The sequence below is a fragment of the Sarcophilus harrisii genome, chromosome 1 (assembly GCF_902635505.1).
Source record: "Sarcophilus harrisii chromosome 1, mSarHar1.11, whole genome shotgun sequence".
Classification (NCBI taxonomy): Eukaryota; Metazoa; Chordata; class Mammalia; order Dasyuromorphia; family Dasyuridae; genus Sarcophilus; species Sarcophilus harrisii.
The window spans coordinates 587,711,461-587,731,677 of record NC_045426.1 but is presented as its reverse complement, the minus strand read 5'-3'; positions in this window follow the sequence as shown (position 1 = coordinate 587,731,677).

Below are 20,217 nucleotides of genomic sequence, written 5' to 3'. Positions count from 1 at the left end.
AAGGGAGAGAAAAAAATAACAATGCAATGGCACCTTCCAGCCCATCATCAGGATTTTTTCTACCCCCTTGTAATTAAAAAATAACATACACTTATAGCCCTATCTCCTGTGCAGGCAAGGAGTGGATGTCCACAAAATAATTGCACTGGGATATTAGAGCTGGGAACACAAGCTGTCCATTTGGACTCTCCCTTCCTTTTACCCTCCTTTTCTCTTTTGGCCTCTACAAGACCCTTTTCTTCTGAACACAGCCCAAATCAGATAGACATCTCAGAAGACATCCAATTTCAATATCCTTAAGTCCCAAACCTCCATCTTATCATGATTCATGCAAACGCATATATGGTAAATGTTAGAAGGAACAAATCTGAAGCAGGGCTCTATGGGTGGTCACTTTTGAGATAGCTATCTAGCCAATGTTATTCTGATAAAACTTTTCAATTGACTTTTTTCAAGAGACCTTTTTCAATTGATGATGGATTTCATCATAACTATTCTCACATTGGCAAAATCATGAATCTTTGATGTTTGGATGGATTGACATCTTTCACTCCTCCATAAAGCATTCCATTTATTGAATTTTTTTCCTTTTTTTTTCACAAAACCTCAACTCAATTTGAAAGTTTGGCCAACAAAAAAAAATCCTGAGTTTTCATGATGATATTAAAATGAATTCTTCAAATGTGAATTTTCAATGCCTGTCATCTATAAAGAGACTATAGTAAAGTTAGTTTATTGTTTTAAAAAATCAAATTGGATGTCCTATTTTTATGTGTTAGAGGTGTTATTTTCCAGTCGGCAAGTCAGGATGCAAACACTACATGAACTGATGACACTTCCTAAGCTGAATTCAATCAATGCAGGTCTGCCTGCTTCAATCATTATCTACATAATGTTACCAAATCTCAGTTTAAGCCATGGGAGGCCTTGGGGATGCAAGTACTTTTTTCTTTCTTGTTAAATTTGCCAGTCAGCAATAGAGATAGAAAGGTGAAAATGAAACCAAAGTCAAAAAATTATGCAACGTGGGATGGAGAAATGTTCCAAAGTCGTAGTAAGCTGAAATAAAACTGGCATTCTCTGGAAATGTAATTTATTCATTGAGTTCCACCAAGTCAGAGAACCAGTGTGGGGCGTAGTTTGCACACTAGTAAAAATGCTCTAAATGATACTGATAGTTATTGATGGATTTTTTTTCTTCACTAATTATTTCTGTTTCATATACACATATCTATGTATATGTAGGTATTTATAGAGCTATATTGTAATATTTTATAATATTATATCATATTAGATTAGTAAATATCTACACATAAATACTTATAGGTCTATATAAAGAATATATATATGTATAGACATGTATATGTATATATACTTGTATGTGTATGTTCATTTATGTTTGGTTAGGAATCTTTTGTGGTACTAGCTATGTTAAGTATGGGAAATCATTGAATGTTTTGGAAATAAAATGAAAAGCAAAAGAGGAAAAATATTCTCTAGAATGAAAATATTGGTAGTAGGAAGGGAAAAATGGGACAAAAATAAAAGAAAATGAATCACCAGAAAAAAAATGTTGTTTTCTTTTGATGAAATAATATTTTGTGGGAGGTTACATACTTCAGGTATTTTCACCTGAATAAAATATGTAAATACAAGATCACAGAAAATAGTCTGTGTTTGTGTTCCTGTATCAACCCATGAACACGATGCATAAAGAGAAAGCAGTTCTAGTGTCCAGAACACAGTGTATGAGAGATAGGGCATCATAGCTCCATCCAACCAGTAGATTTAAGCAATGGCACAATCTGGACATCATTTCCCCCTGGACTTCTATCCTGTCTCACTGTGTGACCTCAAACAAGTAAGTCATTCTGCCTCTCCATCTCTCAGCTTCCTAAATGTACTACTATATTGAACACTATATCAGCAGCTAATATTTGATAAACCTTTTTTTATTTCCTGTGTTTACAGATATCATATTGAAAATAAGATAACACATATAGAGTTAATTGCAAATCTTGAAATACTATGTAAATGCTAGCTATTATCAATAACAATAGCACTAATATTAATAAAATGAATACATAATATATATTTGTTCCTCTTTGAAAGATTATCAGAAGAAATCCTATGAAATCTGTTATTTCTGCTAATAGAATAGGAGGTGTCACTGGAGCTGAACCTGATTAAAATTATTTAGTGTTCTTAAGTTTTGACTGTTTAAAAATGCTTGTTCCAATAAAGCAAATATCTTCAATTTAATATTTTTAATAAGTTTTAAATTAAAATTCTCAAAAATGAAAATCTCCTGAACAGCTTCGGTATAGGATGAAATAGAAAAAAAACAAAACTACAAAAAATGTCAATTAAAATTTTAAGGAAAAAAAAAAAACTCCTATGCCCTTAACAGTATAGCAGAACCTTGTATTTGTCTCATAAAAAGCTTTGATCTGGTTTTTGGTTATGAATCTGTTGGATTCCTCTTTATCTCAGGACATTATTTTCTGATTGCATTTGTAAAGAAAACAAAACAAATTAAGCACCTATAGCCAAGGAGGTCCCTATATCAAATAGAAGGCAGAAAAGTAAATGGATTGGTACATAGTAGGCAATTTAAACAAACAAAAAAAAAACTTGTTGATTGGTTAATTTGTATCCAGTTGAATAGTGATTGAGTCATTCAACTAATGTTAGCACCTTCCCTGGTCCCTAATTTTAACCTCTCAGATGGTTATTTCTACCTTTCTGACCCATCACTCAAAACTTTAGTGAGGCAGAATACTTTTATAATCTTATACCTTCTCAAAACATGTCTTAACATCTTTCACAAGAGAGGGTAGATAATAGAATTCTCTATTACCATAACTGTAAATGGATTTGTAATCTTACCCATGATTAAAATTATTTTCATCATGAAGTAGAATTCTCATTATTGTTGCAATTTTAATATTATCAACTATAAAGTGTCTTAGTGATTGATATTATAGACAGCGAAACCCTATATTATGGTAATTAAATTTAAAATGAATCAGCCATTCTTATATGTCTCTGTACAGCACCTGATTATTTGAAAACAATTATCTCTTGATGTCACCTTATGGCATACAGTTATGCCTAGAGGAATTGTTTAGGGTCAAAAAGTTGTTGAGGAGTTAAAACAGGCAGTTGCTGGATCTTAGCAGCCATTAAGAATATGTTTTTTTCCCCATTTAAGAAAAACATACACACACACACACACACACACACACACACACACACACCACAAAGGCGATCTATAACCCAGGAGGAATTCAGGCCTGAATTAGGGAATCTTTGAACAAAACCTTCAGGCTGAAATGTGCATTCATCATGGGTTAGTCTCACTGACATTAAAGGCAGCCTTTTCTTCAGGAAATACCAGGAACCCTAGGCATGAGACTACCTGTCTTTGAGGCTGATGGCTTTTCTTTTCGGATCAAGGACAGGATGTGCAGTATAATTCTGCTTTACATTGGATAAATTGTTCTTCAAAGGAAATCTCTCTCTCTTTCTCTTTCTCTCTCTCCTTCTTTTTCCTTCTCTCCCGCTTTTTCCCCTTTCTTTGACTTGAATATCAGCCCTTTTTTCCTAATATTATTTCCCATTCATCCCATTTAAGAAGATATTATGGCAACACGGGTCATCAATTGCAAAAGCATATACCCCTTTTTTCCCTCTAATCTTCCACATTTTACAAGTGCTTTTTGTGAAAAGATTCTTTTCCCTCTCTATCCTTCCCAACACACACACACACACACACACACACACACACACACACATGCACATACACACAAACGCATATTTTGGAAAAAAATTTAACACACACGCAAAATTCTTTAGTACTTGGGTTCATTTGCAGATTTCCCCAGGCTTGCAAAAAGCACACCTGTTGTGCTGTCTGGATTTCCTTTTCTGATCATAGGCTTCTGACAAAGAGGGGGGGGAAAGAAAGATTTTTATCAAACACTCTTCACTGGACAATGAATTTTCTTCACCATTTGAATGTATCTGTGGAATGCCTGAGTGATTCATTACAGCAGATTCTGAAGTATGACAATGGGCCGCAGAAATGACTGATGGTATCTTTTTCCTGATTTCATTTCCCTGATCCTCTTCATCCCTTGGCCTGTGTACCTCGATTAATTAGAAACCAGGGATTTTCACTCATCAGCTGATGGGTTTCATGCTCCGCTCTGTCACAAATCTGCTGCCTGTACTATCTCTCTTACAGCTGGTGGTTGCTTTAAAAAACTTTTCCTTTTTCTTTATTTTTTTTTCCTTTTTTGAAGCAGTGCTTTGTGACTCCAGGTTTAGGCCTTTTTAAGATTCAGACTTTTTTTTAAAAGAGATTAAAAATTAAAGTAAAGGAGATTCAAAATCTCTGATTAAGTTAATCCCTATCCAAATGATACTTGTCCCAAAATGAACTTTTTGAAGAGATAATAATGTAAACGTTTCCTAGCTCTCAGCTCTCCAAGTTCTTTTTTTCCCAAGATATAATAATTGAAGTATTATGCAAAGGATGAAAGTGTATAAATATGATTTGGTGAGTGTACGCTAAGGCCCATGGGCTCAGCTCACATGCAGCTTAGTGCTGTCCATGCTCTATGGTTTAAACCCACTTGCATTTCAGATTCCTGTTGTAGAAAGCATCTTATAATAGGCTACTGCAATAAATCATTGAACCATTATTGTTTCTGGAGGAAATATTCCATAATTGAAATATGTTCCCCCTTAGGGCATATACCAAATTAAATCACATGGTGATATAATCCCTGAGGAACCAAACTATAATTAAATAGTATTTAAAATGCAGAATATTTTGTAATAAAATTCCCCTTCAGAAACTTAAAATAACATGTGAATCACAGGTGAAACAAAACACACATCAATTATTTTACCACAAGATTAAAACATAGTTAATATTATGTTAGGAATTACTTATTGTTTTTGTTCCCCTGAATTCATTTAACATTAACAATGAGCATAATTGCAGAATGAAGACCATAGTCATCCATTTGTAAAGCTTATTTCCAAAGCATTAAATTCCCTACTTTACCCTCTTGTTTCAACACTTATGGACAACTTGTGCTTATATTTCAATGTTTATAGTCAACTTATGTTGTTTCTAGGAAGAAGTTAAGATTTTCAACATTTCCTATCTTTCCTATTGAGAAGACAGGCTAGCCATGCTCAATAGTTATGACAAAAAGTTATGACAATAGTTATGACAAAATGTCAAGGGACATTTTGAAAGTATATGAAGGCACATTTCCTGGGTCATGTTTGAAAATGCACTAAGATAATATAGGGTATTTAATTCAGTTTAATCCATTCCAATCCAATCTAACCAAGTAAAATAAAATAGAATAAAATAGGCATTTAGTAAATGAAAAAGGAAAGTTCCTCATTAAGAATTTCATGATCTTTTGTCTATAGTCTTTGCCATGGATCCTTGGTTTCCTTGATATTGGGGTATTTTCACATAAGTAGTGAAATAACAGATCTGGAAAGATGCTATGCTAGGTTCTGGGGAATACAACAATAAAACAAACCAAAAGAAAAGCAACTAAAACAAATAAAATAACTGACTTCTTCAAGAAGCTTCCATTTTCCAAGTCATTCAAGATTCAGCAAATTGTGTCTTGTAATCCTTGTCAGTAGTAAGGCAAAATGTTCTTTTTTAATGATTTTTTTTTTCTATTTGAAAGACTTGTCTTTTTTTTCATTGTGGGGAATGGTTATAGAGAAGAGTTTCCTTATTTCTGTAAGACAGTCATTTGTTAAGTGATGTACAAGATATTATGCTTATTTGTGTTCCTGTGTTTTGATGAATCAAAGTTCCAAAAGGTTTAGTTACAAAAATCTAGTAGTTTATGTGCCCAAAACTTTAGCTTTGTGGATGAATTCAAGATGATACACATTTTTGTTGAACTGCTTCCTGAAAGATATGCATAGAACTGAAATCAAATATAATTATGTTGGATTCAGATCCATTGCTTTCAATAATATTATTATTTGTCATATAATAAGTTTTAAAGCTGACAAAGGTGAAAGGTAAGGGAAATTACTGCAGTTAATGTGAAATTGAAGCAGATCCATTAGATTTTCTATTAGAATAAATTTCCCTTATTAAAAAAAAGTTTGACTTCATATAAATTACTTTATGGCAAAAGTCATTTAAATAATAAATAATTTTATGTGGTTATTTGTATTAGAAAATATTTTATTATTGTAATAAATTAATCACATCTCATTTTCATATAAATTAGGCATCGGAAACTTCCATTTTACTTGATTCAGAAGCAAGTTGAATCATAAAACATAGCAAAATTACATAAAAATCATAAAGAGATTAAACTTTTGATTAATCAAAACATTATTCTGATAATATGGAAGAAAAGTACTTTATTTTCCTTGAAATCTAGCTTTGAGTACATAAAAATACCATTCATTTGAAAAATAGTTCCCAAAATTTTACATAGTCAACAAAATTCTCACATATTCCAGGACCAAAGTCAAGTGGCAGAGATATTTCAATGTTGTAGAAGCTACTGGGAGTAGCTTTGCAGGACTACCTGGCCCCAAGAGATGCTAGCTACAAAGGTAACTAGAAATGAGCAGATACTCTACTTGTGTAATGTCCAAGCTAGCATGGGGGGCTTTAAGACCAGCCTTGGTCTCAGAAGAATAATCACTACGAGAATAGTCAGGAATAAAGTCCAAAGTCTTTTTATTGTCCCCTTCACAATCTGTGTCTGTCATAGACCCAGACTCCTCTGGCAGTTTGCCAATCTACCAGTCTGCCAGTCTCATCTTAGTGCAGGAAGCAGGAGAGCCACTTCGAGGAAGGTCAAAGATAGAATGTCTCTCTTCTAGTTCTTGTTAGCCCTTACTGTAATTGCATCATTACAACTTACTGATTATGTGTGAACTTAGAGAACTATTATATCACTATCCTAAGTACTAAGTATATATGTGAACTAGAGAACCATCATCTCATCAATTCCACTGAGTTAACACCTTGTTTCAAGTATACTTCTCCAGAGTTCAGTCTCTTTACTGACTTGGAATCAGAAGATGTGGGTGCATATCACAGCTAGTTTTATCATTTATATGTTAATTTTTCATTTTATCTAAAGTCACCCTCAGCCTTAAGTCTGATGATGCTATGGAAAGAACTTCTGATTCTGGGATTCGTTCATACCACTTTCCTATGCTCATTATCCAATGCCCATGCATGGAAGCTTGGGGCTTGGAGGACTTCATAATGCCCTTGAGCAGTCAGCAGCCAAAAAATATGCTAAGAGAATTAAAAAAAAATCACACACTATTTTACATTTGCATATCACATTCTGCTTTCCAAAACAGATTGAATTGTTTTATTCTTCACACACACACACACACACACACACACACACACACACACAAATCCACAAGGAGAGAACAGGCCACCACCAATCTCTTAATTGATAAATGCAATGTCCTTTTAATTCTGTATCCTTTTTGTCTCTTCTGCAAGATTCAACATAGCACCTTATCTCTTGTCTCCATCTTCCCTGCATTTTCATGTCCTTATCATCCTCCTATTTGTATCAACACCAGGTTTCTATCTTATCTGTGGGATCATTAACTATGATCTCTCTCAGTGATTTCATTATTCACATTAGTCAACCAATCAATAAGCACTTATTTACTACTTACCAAGCATTGTAGTAGGCATTGAGGATGCAAACAGAAAATTTAAATGGCCCCTGACCTCAAGGAACTTATATTCTATTTAAATGATGTCCAACCCCAAAGAGATACTAAAGAAGGGAAAGGGACCTGTATGTGCCAAAATGTTTGTGGCAGCTCTGTTTGTAGTGGCTAGAAACTGGAAAATGAATGGATGCCCATCAATTGGAGAAGGTTGAGTACATTGTGGTATATGAATGTTATAGAATATTATTGTTCTGTAAGAAATGACCAGCAGGATGAATACAGAGGGGATTGGCAATACTTACATAAACTGATGCTGAGTGAAATGAGCAGAACCAGGAGATCATTATATACTTCAACAACTATACTGTATGAGGATATATTCTGATGGAAGTGAATTTCTTCAAAAAAGAGAAGATCTAACTTACTTTCAATTGATCAAGGACGGACAGAAGCAGCTACACCCAAAGAAAGAACACTAGGAAATGAATATAAACTGCTTGTATTTTTGTTCTTCCCGGGTTATTTATACCTTCTGAATCCAATTCTCCCTGAGCAATAAGAGAACTGTTTGGTTCTGCACACATATATTGTATCCAAGATCTACTGTAACCTATTTAACACGTATAGGACTGCTTGTCATCTGAGGGAGGGGGTAGAGGGAGGGAGGGGAAAAATTGGAACAGAAGTGAGTGCAAGGGATAATGTTGTAAAAAAATTACCCTGGAATGGGTTCTGTCAATAAAAAGTTATTTAAAAAATAAATGATTCCCAAATCTATATTTTTAGTCATTATTCTTCTTTTGGTATCAACTCCTATAAGATCAACTGTCACACAGATGATACATAGACAACTCAGACTCAATAAATTCCCAAAAGAGTTCATTTTCTTCTTTAAACTCATGAATACTCCTAATCTAACTAAGTCTTTGAAGAGGACCACAATTCTTTCAGTCATCAAGATTTGCAACCTGGAAGTCAAGTTAGCTGACTTAACTCTTCATTCTCTCTCATTACTTTGTATCTAAATCCTGTCAATTTTAGTTTCTCAACATTTCTTCCATATAATCTTTTTATCTTCATTTACAATACAATCTAGTCCAAGGTCTCCCTTCCTCTAACTTAGACTACTATGAGATTCTCTAAACTGGACTCCCTGAAATAAGCCACTCCCCTCTGTAATCCACTGTCTTCTCTGAATCAAACTAGTTAGTACCCTGTACTTAGCATCAGTGACTCCTCATTGCTTCTAAGGTATAATAGATTATATGTGTGTATGTTTGAGTGTGTGTGTGTGTGTGTGTGTGTGTGTGTGTGTGTCCTAAAGCAATTCATTGCAAGGTTCAATTCAAATGAATTGACACTTCCAACAATGAATCTTTTCTCATTCCTCCAGGTTGTTAATGCTCCTCTGAAATTACTTCAGATGTATTACTATTGTCTTCCTGATATTCTGTAAAGTTCTTGAGGGCAGGGGTTGTATTATTTTTGTTTTTTTGTTTATTTGAGGCCAAATACTGTATTTAGAATGGGGTAGGAGCTTTATAACTGCTTCCTAAATTGAAGTGAATTCCTATTTTACAAATGATGATAGTGTCTCAGAGCATAAAAAAGTTAAGGAAAGTAGACATTGAAAAGAATTTAGACAAGAGAACACGAGCAACCATTGACCATCTCTCCTTTTCCCCTGATTCTGTAGAAGGATAGGAGACAATGTGTTATCATGGATTAGAAGCCAGAGTTTGTGGGTTTGCATTTCAGCTCTAACTAGTTATTACCTATGTGATATTGAACAAGTCCTTTTTCTTCTCTTGGCATCAGTTCCATTAACTACAAAATCAGAGGACTAGACCAGTTGCCTTAGGAGCTGTTTTCTAGCTCTGTCTTTGATCTTGATTCTCCTTTAATCCACTTATTTTTTTTGGTCTGTCCTGGAAACAATGGATGTTCTCCTTAAATAATTATCTCCTGACAACAGAGGCTGCTGTTTGAATGCAGGAAAACACTAAGAGGTGGTATAATTTTTCTATAAAAATATTTTTTCTTTTAAAGGGTGTTAGGGAGTAAACCAGCAAAAAATGCTACACATGGGCTAAAAAACAAAAAATATTTCAGATTAAAGTTTTTGGATTGCTTCAGAGTTTCTTTAGCATGCTTTTAACTCTTTAGTGTGACATAAAATGAATGTTTAATAACTATTTTGTACTGAATATTTTTAAATTCTATTTTATAAAATGAAATATTAGAAAAAATTGTAAATCTTGACAAGTGGTGACAAAATCATGAAATTTATCAGCTTTTTTTTTTTTCTATTCCTAAGCTCCTCACTGCTACACATTTTAGGCAGGCAATCACAAGATAAGGTTTGTGCAGGATATTTGTCCAAAGACCATTTACTTCTCTGAAAGTTCACTAAATACATTGATGTTTCCTGCTTGAATTTTTTTTAATGGAAGAGATCACTGAAATATGTGGGAGTTAGAGGAAGGATGTGAGAAAACCTAAAGGAAGGGGCAGGAAGAGATTATAGTGATGTTTGTCACAACATAGACCATAAAATTTTGGATTTCTTTTCTAAGAGAGTTTAGTTAGCCTCTCCATGCTCCTACTTAATGTTAAAAAAAATAAATATTGTACTTGAAAAATGGTATGAGTATCTCAGGTCAAATTCTTTCTGTTAAAACATTATATTTGAGGGGGAGATTCTCTCCTATTGTTATAAAATGTTATTACTTAGGAAAAGCTATAGGCCATTATTAATGTCCTTTAAAATAGTGAATGGCTGGACTTTTTTAAAGATTCAGTTCAATTTTTATACTAAATGAGAAAATTAATTAATTTGGGATAAGTATAAATATTTTTATCCTTGCTAAAATATTAAACTTGGCAATTTTATAAGATGGAGAAATTAACTAATGTAACTTCCTTGTTGAGGCAGCATTTAATGTGATTGTTATCTTTAATTTCCTATAACAGTTACAAAAATAAAAAGGGTGGCAAAGATCTCCTTTTAAAAAATCACACTCCACCAAGCTAACTCCCTGCAAATGACTATCTACTGATTCAGATCCCCCAACTTTCACAGTGGAAGTTTCTTGGGGCAATGTTAAAAGACACTGGAATGGAAAACCTAAGCTTGCATATTGCTCTTCCATTTATTACTTTGGTTAAATAATTTTTGCTTTCTATTTCTCATTTTTTCAAAAAATTGTAAAATATAAGAGTTTGACAATAATAAACATTTTTATGTGTCTACTACATGCTAGGTAGTATGATTAAGTGCTGGAAGCACAAAGATTAATGTGGAATGTACACCACCCTCAAGGAGGAAATGATATATACATCTATAAGAAACATATCTTCTAGGGTGGAGCCAAGATAGTAGAGAGAAGATATATCTTTTTCTGAGCTCTCTCAATATCCCTCAAATTAACAGCAAATTAAGTCTCTGAATTGGTTTTGGAGTAACAGGACCCACAAATATTTGGAGTATAACAAATTTCAAGCAGAAGATATTTTGGAAGATCTTCAGAAAAGGTCTATTTCAATTGGGCACAGAGGGAAGTGGGACAAGCACAGGTAGCTGATAGCCCTAAGCATAGGCAATGCAGAGACCTGGGCAGTGTGGGCTCCAGGTATCAGGGAATCTACCAGGAGGATTCTAGAGCAGTTTTGGCTACTCTGTCCTGGTGGCAAGCCAGTAGATTCACAGGTTAGTTGTAAAACATCCAAAAACAAATACAAAAGGCAAATAGTGAGCCCCTAAATCCTAGAATATCTAGGGACCTGGCCACACCTACCCAGCACCAGAAGTTAGCCAGCACTGTCGCAGCACATCCACTGTCATGGGTAAAGGAAGCTTGGACAATCTCCCCTTTGCCCTAAAAGCAGAAGTCAACCTTTTTAAAAAAAAATGAGCAAAAAAGCAAAAAGGACTCTGACCATAGAAGTTTTTTATGGAGAAAGAGAAGAACAGATTTCACACCCTGAGGACATTAAAAGCAGATGGTGTCCAAATGAAGTCACAAAGGTTGATGTGAATTGATCCCCATATCGCAAGGCTCTCTTGGAAGAATTCAAAAAGAATCTTAAAAGAGAGTTAGAAGAAAAATGGGGAAAGGAAATGAGAACCTTTCAAGAAGGTTTGGAAAGGAAAAAGAAATTATCTGAAGAAAACTTCTTAAAAAATACAGTTTGACAAAATGAAAAAAAAAACAACTCTTTGAAAAACAGAATTTGTGAAATGGAAAAAAAACATCCTTATAACAAAGAAACACATTTAAAAACTCAATTGGCCAAATTTAAAAATAACAAAAAAAGGCAACTGAAGAAAATAATTCACTAAAAATCTGAACTGAACAAATGGAAATGAATGACTCAATGAAACATCAAAAATAAATCAAAGAAAACCAAAAAAGAAAAGAAAAAGAAAAAGAAAAGAAAATAGAATAAAATATAAAATACCTATTTGGACAAATAACTGGCCTGGAAAATAGATCTAGGAGAGTCAATCTAAGGATTATTGTACTTCTGGAAAACCATGATGAAAAAAAGAGCCTAGACATTATCTTTCAGGAAATCATCAAAGAAAACTGTTCCAATGTCCTAGATTTAGAAGGTTAAATGGCCATTGAAAGAATTCACCAATCACCTTCTGGAAGAGATCCCAAAATGAAATCTCCAAGGAATATTGTGGCTAAATTTCAGAACTATTGGACCAAGGAAAAATATTGCAAGGAGCCAGAAAGAAACAATTCAAATACCATAGAGCCACAATCAGGATTACCCAGGACCTAGCAACTTCCACCTTAAAGAATCAAAGGACCTAGAATCTGATATGTCTAAAGGCAAAGGCACTTGGAATGCAGCCAAGAATAAACTATCCAACTAAACTGACCATTTTCTTTCAGGGAAGATGATGTACCTTTAATGATACTGGTGAATTTCATTTATTTCTGATGAAAAACCAGAGCGGAACAAAAAAATTGTCCTCCAAATATAGACCTCAGGAGAAGCATAAAAAGATAAAAAGGAAAGAACTCTTAAGAACTCTATCTCCATTATGGGTATACATAGAAAGTGTAGGTATACTTTGATTTTTACTGTCATAACATAAGAAAAAAACTAGAAGTGGAGAGGGAATTATACTGGGAAAAGGGGGAAATGGAGGTAAAATGAGTGAAATTACATTTCATGAAGTATCAAAAAAGACCTATTATAATTGAGGGAAAGAAGAGAAGGGGGTAAATATTGTGTGACTATTACTCTCATCAGATCTGGCTCAAAGAGAAAATATTAAACATATTTAGTTTCACAGAGAAACTTGTCTCAACTTATAGGAAAGTGGGAGAGGAAAGGGGAAAGGAATAGGGGAGCCTAATAGAAGAGAAAACAAAAGTAGTAGGGGAAAGATATAAGAAAGGGAGAGGGCTATTTGAGGGAGGTAGTAGTCAGAAACAAAATACTGGGTAGATGGGAAAAGGGGAAAGGAAAGAGAAAAGCATAACTTGATGTAAATAAGATAGTGGGAAATACAGTATTAGTCATTTTACCTGTTAATGTGAATGGGATGAACTCTCCCATAAACAGAAATGGATACCAGACTGGATTAAAAGCCAGAATCCAAATGTTGTTTACAAGAAACACATTTAAAGCAAAGTGATGCATTTAGAGTAAAGGTAAAAGGCTGGAGCAGAATCTACTATGCTTCAGGTTAAGTTAAAAAAAATTAAAACAAGGGTAGGGATCCTGATCTCATATCTGACAAAAACAAAAATAGATCTAATTTTAAAAAGATGTGAAAGGAAGCTATATCTTGTTAAAGGGTACAATAGATAATGAAGCAATAGCAATATTAAACATATATGCACCAAATGACAGAGCATCCAAATTCTTAGAGGAGAAGTTAAGAGAACAGCAAGAAGAAATAGGTAGCAAAACTATACTATTGGGAGACCTCAATCTTGCTTTCTCAGAACTAGATAAATTGAACCACAAAATAAATAATAAAGAAGTTAAAAAGGTAAATAGAATTTTTAAAAGTTAGGTACAATAGATCTTTGGAGAAAAGTGAATGGAGACATAAAGGAGTACATATTTTTCTCGCAGGTTCATGGAACCTATACAAAAATTGAGTATGTATTAGGTCATAAAGACCTCAAATCAAATGCAGAAAGACAGAACTAATGAATACATTTTTTAACATCATGATGCAATAAAAAGCCAGGGGAAATAAACTAAAAATTAATTGAAAACTAAATAATCTAATCCTAAAGAACAAATGGGTGAAACAAAAAAATTCATAGACACAAGCAGTAATTTCATCAAGAGAATGTCAGTAATGAGAGAACATACCAAAATTTGTGGGATACAGCCAAAGTTGTTATTAGGGGAAATTTTATATCCCTACATGTTTAATTGCATAAATTAGAGAAAGAGAAGATCAATGAATTAGGCTTGAAATTAAAAAGATCTAGAGAAAGAACAAATAAAAAAAACAATAAAACAATTAAATACCAAATTTGAAATTCTGAAAAGAGGAAATTAATAAAACTGGAAGCAAGAAAACTATAGAATTAATAAATAAAACTGAGTTGTTTTATGAAAATAACAACAAAATAGATGTATTTAATTAATTTGATGAGCAAAAGGAAAGAAAAAATTCAAATTATTAGTCTCAAAAATGAAAAGGTAGAATTTCCACCAATGAAGAAAAAATTAGAGCAATAATTATGACTTATTTTGCTCAACTATATGTCAATAAATTTGATAAATTAAATGGAGAAATACCTATAAAATAATAGATTGCTCAGACTGACAGAGGAAATAAATTATTTAAATAGTCCCATTTTAGAAAAAAGAAATAGGACAATCTATTAATCAATTCCGTAAGAAAAACAATCTCCAGGGCTAGATGGCTTTACATGTGAATTCTACCAAACATTTAAAGAACACTTAGTTTCAATCTATGCAAACTAATTTTAAAAATGGGGAAAGGAGTCCTAACAATTATCTTTTATGATGCAGATATGGTACTGATACCTAAACCACATAGGATGAAAACAGAGAAAGAAAATTATAGACCAAATTCCCTAGTGAATATTGATGCAAAAATCTTAAATAAAATATTAGCAAAGAGATTTCAGAGAATATCTTCAGGATAATACACTATGATCAAGCAGAAGATAAACCAATGATGCAGGGCTGGTTTAACATTAGGAAAACTATTATCATAATTAATCATATCAATAAGCAAACTAACAAAAACCATATGATTATCTCAATAGATGCAGAGAAAGCATTTGACAAAATCCAACACCTATTCCTATTAAAAGCACTAGAGAGTATAGGAAAAAATGGACTTTTCCTTAAAATGATCAGTAGCATTCATGTAAAACAATCAGCAAGCATCGTATGTAATGAGGACAAACTACAACCATCCCCAATAAGGTCAGCGGTGAAACAAGTTTGATCACTATCACCATTACTATTCAATATCATATTAAACTATTAATTTTGGCAATAAGGGAAGAAAAAGTGATTAAAAGGAATTAAAGTCGGTAATGAGGAAACCAAATTATCACTCTTTGCAGATGATATGATGTTATACTTAGAGAACCCTAGAAAATCCTCTAAAACTACTAGAATCAATTCACAACTTTAGCAAAGATGCAGGAAACAAAATAAATCCACAGAAATCATCAGCATTTTTATATATTACCAACAAAATCCAGCAGCAAGAGATACAAAGAGAAATTCCATTTAAAATAACTGTTAATAATATAAAATATTTGGGAGTCTATCTGCCAAGGCACAGTCAGGAACTATATGAAAACAACTTCAAAACACATTCCACCCAAATAAAGTCAGATCTAATTAATAGAAAAATATGAAGAGTTCATGGGTAGGCTGAGCAAATATAATAAAAATGACAATACTACCTAAATTAGTCTACTTATTTACTGCCATATCAGTCAAATTCACAAGAAATATTTTACATATCTAGAAAAAATAATAACAAAGTTCATCTGGAAGAACAAAAAGTCAAGAATTTCTAGGGAATTAATAAACAAAATGCCAATGAAGGTGGCTTAGCTATACCAGATCTGAAACTATATTCTAAAGCAGCAGTCATCAAAACTATTTGGTATGGCTAAGAAATAGAGTGTTTGATCAGTGGAACAGGTTAGGTTCACAGACAAAATAGTCATCACTACAGTGTTTCATAAACTTAATGATCCCAGCTTTTGGGATAAGAACTCACTATTTGACAAAAAACCTCTGGGAAAATTGGAAACTAGTATGGCAGAAAACAGGCATTGACCTACATCTAACACTGTATACCAAAATAAGGTTGAAATGGGTTCATTATCTAAAGATAAAGAATGATTCTATAAAAAATTAGAAGAGCATAAGATAGTTTACCTCTCAGATTTTTGGAAAAGGAAAAAAAAATTGTGACCAAAGAAAAACTAGAGCTCATTATTGATCATGAAATAGATAATTTTGACTATGTTAAATTAAAAAGGTTTTGTACAAACAAAACTAATGCAGACAAGATTAGAAGGAAAGCAATAAACTGGGAAAACATTTTTACATCCAAGGGATCTGATAAAAGCCTCATTTCTAAAATCTATAGATAATTGACTCAAATTTAGAATAGTTCAAGCCATTCTTCAATTGATAAATGGTCAAAGGATAAGGACAGACAGTTTTCAGATGAAGAAATTGAAACTATTTGTAGCCACATGAAAAGGTCCTCCAAATCATTATTGATCAGAGAAATGCAAATTAAAACTCTGAGATACCACTACACACCTATCAGATTGGCTAAGATGACAGGAAAACACAAAGACAAATGTTGGAGGGGATGTGGGAAAACTGGGACACTGATATATTGTTGGTGGAACTGTGATGGGATCCAAGTATTCTAGAGAATAATTTGGAAATATGCTTAAAGGGCTATCAAACCATGCATACCATTTGTTCCAACAGTATTTCTACTGGGCTTATGTCCCAAAGAGATCTTGAATGAGAGAAAGAAACCTGTATGTGCCAAAATGTTTGTGGCAACCCTTTTTGTAATGGCAAGAAAATGGAAACTGAATGGATGTCCATCATTTGGAGAATGGCTGAATAAGTTGTGGTATATGTATGTTATGGAATATTTTAGTTCTATTAAAAAAAAATCAGCAGCATGATTTCAGAGATGCCTGAAGAGACTTACAGGAATTGATACTAAGTGAAATGAGCAGAATCAGGACATCATTGTATATGAAAACAGTAAAATTATACAATGATCAATTCTGATGGACGTGGCTCTTCTCAACAATGAGATCATTCAGGGCCAGTTCCAATTATCTTGTGATGATGAGAGCTATCTACACTCAGAGAGAGGACTGTGGGAATTTAGTTTGGATCACAATATAGCATTTTCACTTCTTTTGTTGTTTGCTTGAATTTTATTTTCTTTTTCACTTTTCTTCCTTTTTGATTAGTTTTTTGTTGTGCAGCAAGATAGTTGTATAAATATGTATGCCTTTATTTGATTTACATATATTTCGTCATGTTTAACATATATTGGGTTACTTGTCATCTAAGGGAGGGGATGGGAGAAGGGAGGAAATTGGAAAATAAGGTTTTGCAAGGGTCAATGTGGAAAAATTATCCTTGCACATGTTTTGAAAATAAAAAAACTTCTATTAAAAAAAAAGAAAAAGATATTCTTCATGTATACCCAAGGTAGTTTTTGGAAGGTCAGTGGCAATTGTGATGACTTGTAAGGTCCTTTTCATTTCTGAATTCTTGTTACTATCAATGTATATTAAATACATGGATATGTGTTTAAGTATATGTAATATCCTTAGTATGTATATATTAAACAAAAACAAATATATATGTACACACATGCATATGCACATATATGTACACACATATATTATGAAAATGATTTTTGAACAAACACTATAACTTACACATCCAAATTAATATTTTCTTTCCAAAGTAATGTTAAGCGGTTCCAGAATAATTCTAACAATTTCCTCATTGTTCAAAATATTTTTGAGACTCTTCTTGTGGCATTGTCTTCAGGAATTTTGTAGTAATACAAAATCATTATTGTACTTAATCATAGTAACTCTGAGCAAGTAACTTAAATTTTCAGAGCTTCTATAAAACAGGTATAATAAAACTTACAATACAGACTTCCCTGCAGAGTTGTTGTATGGAGTGTTTGATAACTCTTACATGTCTATATCATATGCCAGTTATTATTATTATTTTCAGTGTTCAATACACACAAAAAGGAATTTTACATTCCCTCCTTTTCACCTCTAAATCCTCTTTGAAAACCCAGAAACTTATTGAGCAAGGGACCCTGTCCTTTTGGCTTTTCTCTTACTGTCAGATGCTCTTTTGTTTCTGCTTTGGGTCCTTTAATTTAGCAGGCCTAGATTATATTCATATCTGGCCAGAAAGAAGTTCAAATATAATCAAGGTAAAAAGCAGAGTCTAGCAACCCTGGATGGTAATTGACAGTAAAAGAGACTTAATGTGTTTTATAGAATCAATTTATTGTAATGGTGCAGGAATTATAATGCCAACTCTGTAAGCATCCCTAGAAGTCAGAGAAGTACTACTCCTTTTGAATATGTGTTATTAAAATGAGTTTGCACCCATCATACTATAGTCTGGTTGAATAACAAGTGCCTTACCTTATCCAGTAACAGGAAAGAATCCAAAATATGATTTGGATTGATTTTGTCTAGATTAGTCACATTGTTATATTTCAACACTTGACTTTTGCTTGCTAAATAGAGACTCATTTGTTTCCCTTTACATATTAGCATTTACATTCTTCTCTTCTATTGTGTACTAATGTGAATCTCCTTTGATTTTACTGAGCTTGTTTAAAATGGGTACCTTCTCCTCACCCAATCACATCTTCTTCATCTATGTATACATTGATTTCTTTAATTTTCCAAAACTGACATGCACAAGAAGTATAGGTAGTACAGAAAGTAGATACTCCTTCCTAGATCAAACTTTTAGTCCCACCTTCTACTACCCACAATCCTGTTGGATTAATCTTTCTTATGCATCAATCTGATCATGTTGCAGAGGTTCCCTATGATCTTCTTTCTTCTTTCTCCCCATCTTTTAGAAACTCTAGTTTCTTTCAAGACTATTCAGATTAAGTTTGATCTTCTGTACAAAGTCCTGATTTGCTCAGCTACTAGTACCCTCAATTTATTTTGCACCTAAGTTGGATATATTTTATATAGTATGTCCAAATACATGAACATTTTCCTCCCCCCCTTTTATGGCTGGATCCTGTCCATGAGGGCTTATTAGCAGAAAAACATTGTACTAGCACAGTTTAATTTATAAATAGTCTTGTGCATAGAAATCCAGAATAACACCATGGTGAAACTCCCATACATAAATAGATATGTACGTATATGTCAGTCTGTGTACTCATCATTCATGTCTTGACATAATTGAAATTTTGTATTCCTGAGATTCACAAAATATTTTAAATATGATGTTAACTTATTTTCCTTGAAAATCTTTTATTTAAAATCTCGTCTTCAGAAATTGGGTCAGCTTATGACTGCTGCCTCAGTATAGTCTGTCTCCAAAGAATAGAAGATTCACTGATATTCCATATAAGATGACAGATGGATTCTGTCTTATTGCTTGAGACATGAAATCACAGGTGTCACCTGATATATGATAATAAAGAGCAGCCATCAAATAATCAGCAGTTGGCCTTTCTTTCTGTGATGTCATCAGCCTGCAGGTGGCTTACCTGGGAATCCTTGAAATTCTGAATAAAATGGTGTGCATTGTCAGGGGGCTCACATGAGGCACTTTTATCTTCCTATCTGTGTGGTCTCTCTTGTGATCATTTTGGAACTGAGCCATGCCCATCTCTATGCTTGTTTTACAGAAAGTTATCAGCAATTGTCTGGGGCTCTGTTTATCTTTGTCCTTTTTCTAAATATCATCTGAGACCATTTTCATTAACATAGCTCATTTATATTATTAATTGGAATATCAATGATTTTAAGATTAAATTTGTAAAATAATCAATAAATACAAGCAACATTGGGTTTCTTTCCATATATTATATGCTAATATAGTCTGTTCATGTCAGATACAAAACTTGTTCTTATATTTTTAAAGTGCTATCTCAGATACCATGGAGCTATCTAAAAATAAAGCTATGTTGGAAGAGGAATGAAATTTTTTAAGAAAAGTATTCTATGTTATAGTCAGCAGCATGGCCTTCTATATACATGTTTGTGTTTATATGAGACATTGTAGTGTGATGAAGGCAGGAGGGAACTTGATTCAAATTCTGTCCATGGAATTTAATTTTGTAATCACAGGCAAGTCATTTAACCTTTTAGGGTCACAGTTTCCAAATCAGCAAAATACTAATAAAACCTAAATTGTGAGAATCCAATGAAATAAGGTATAAAAGGTACATATGAA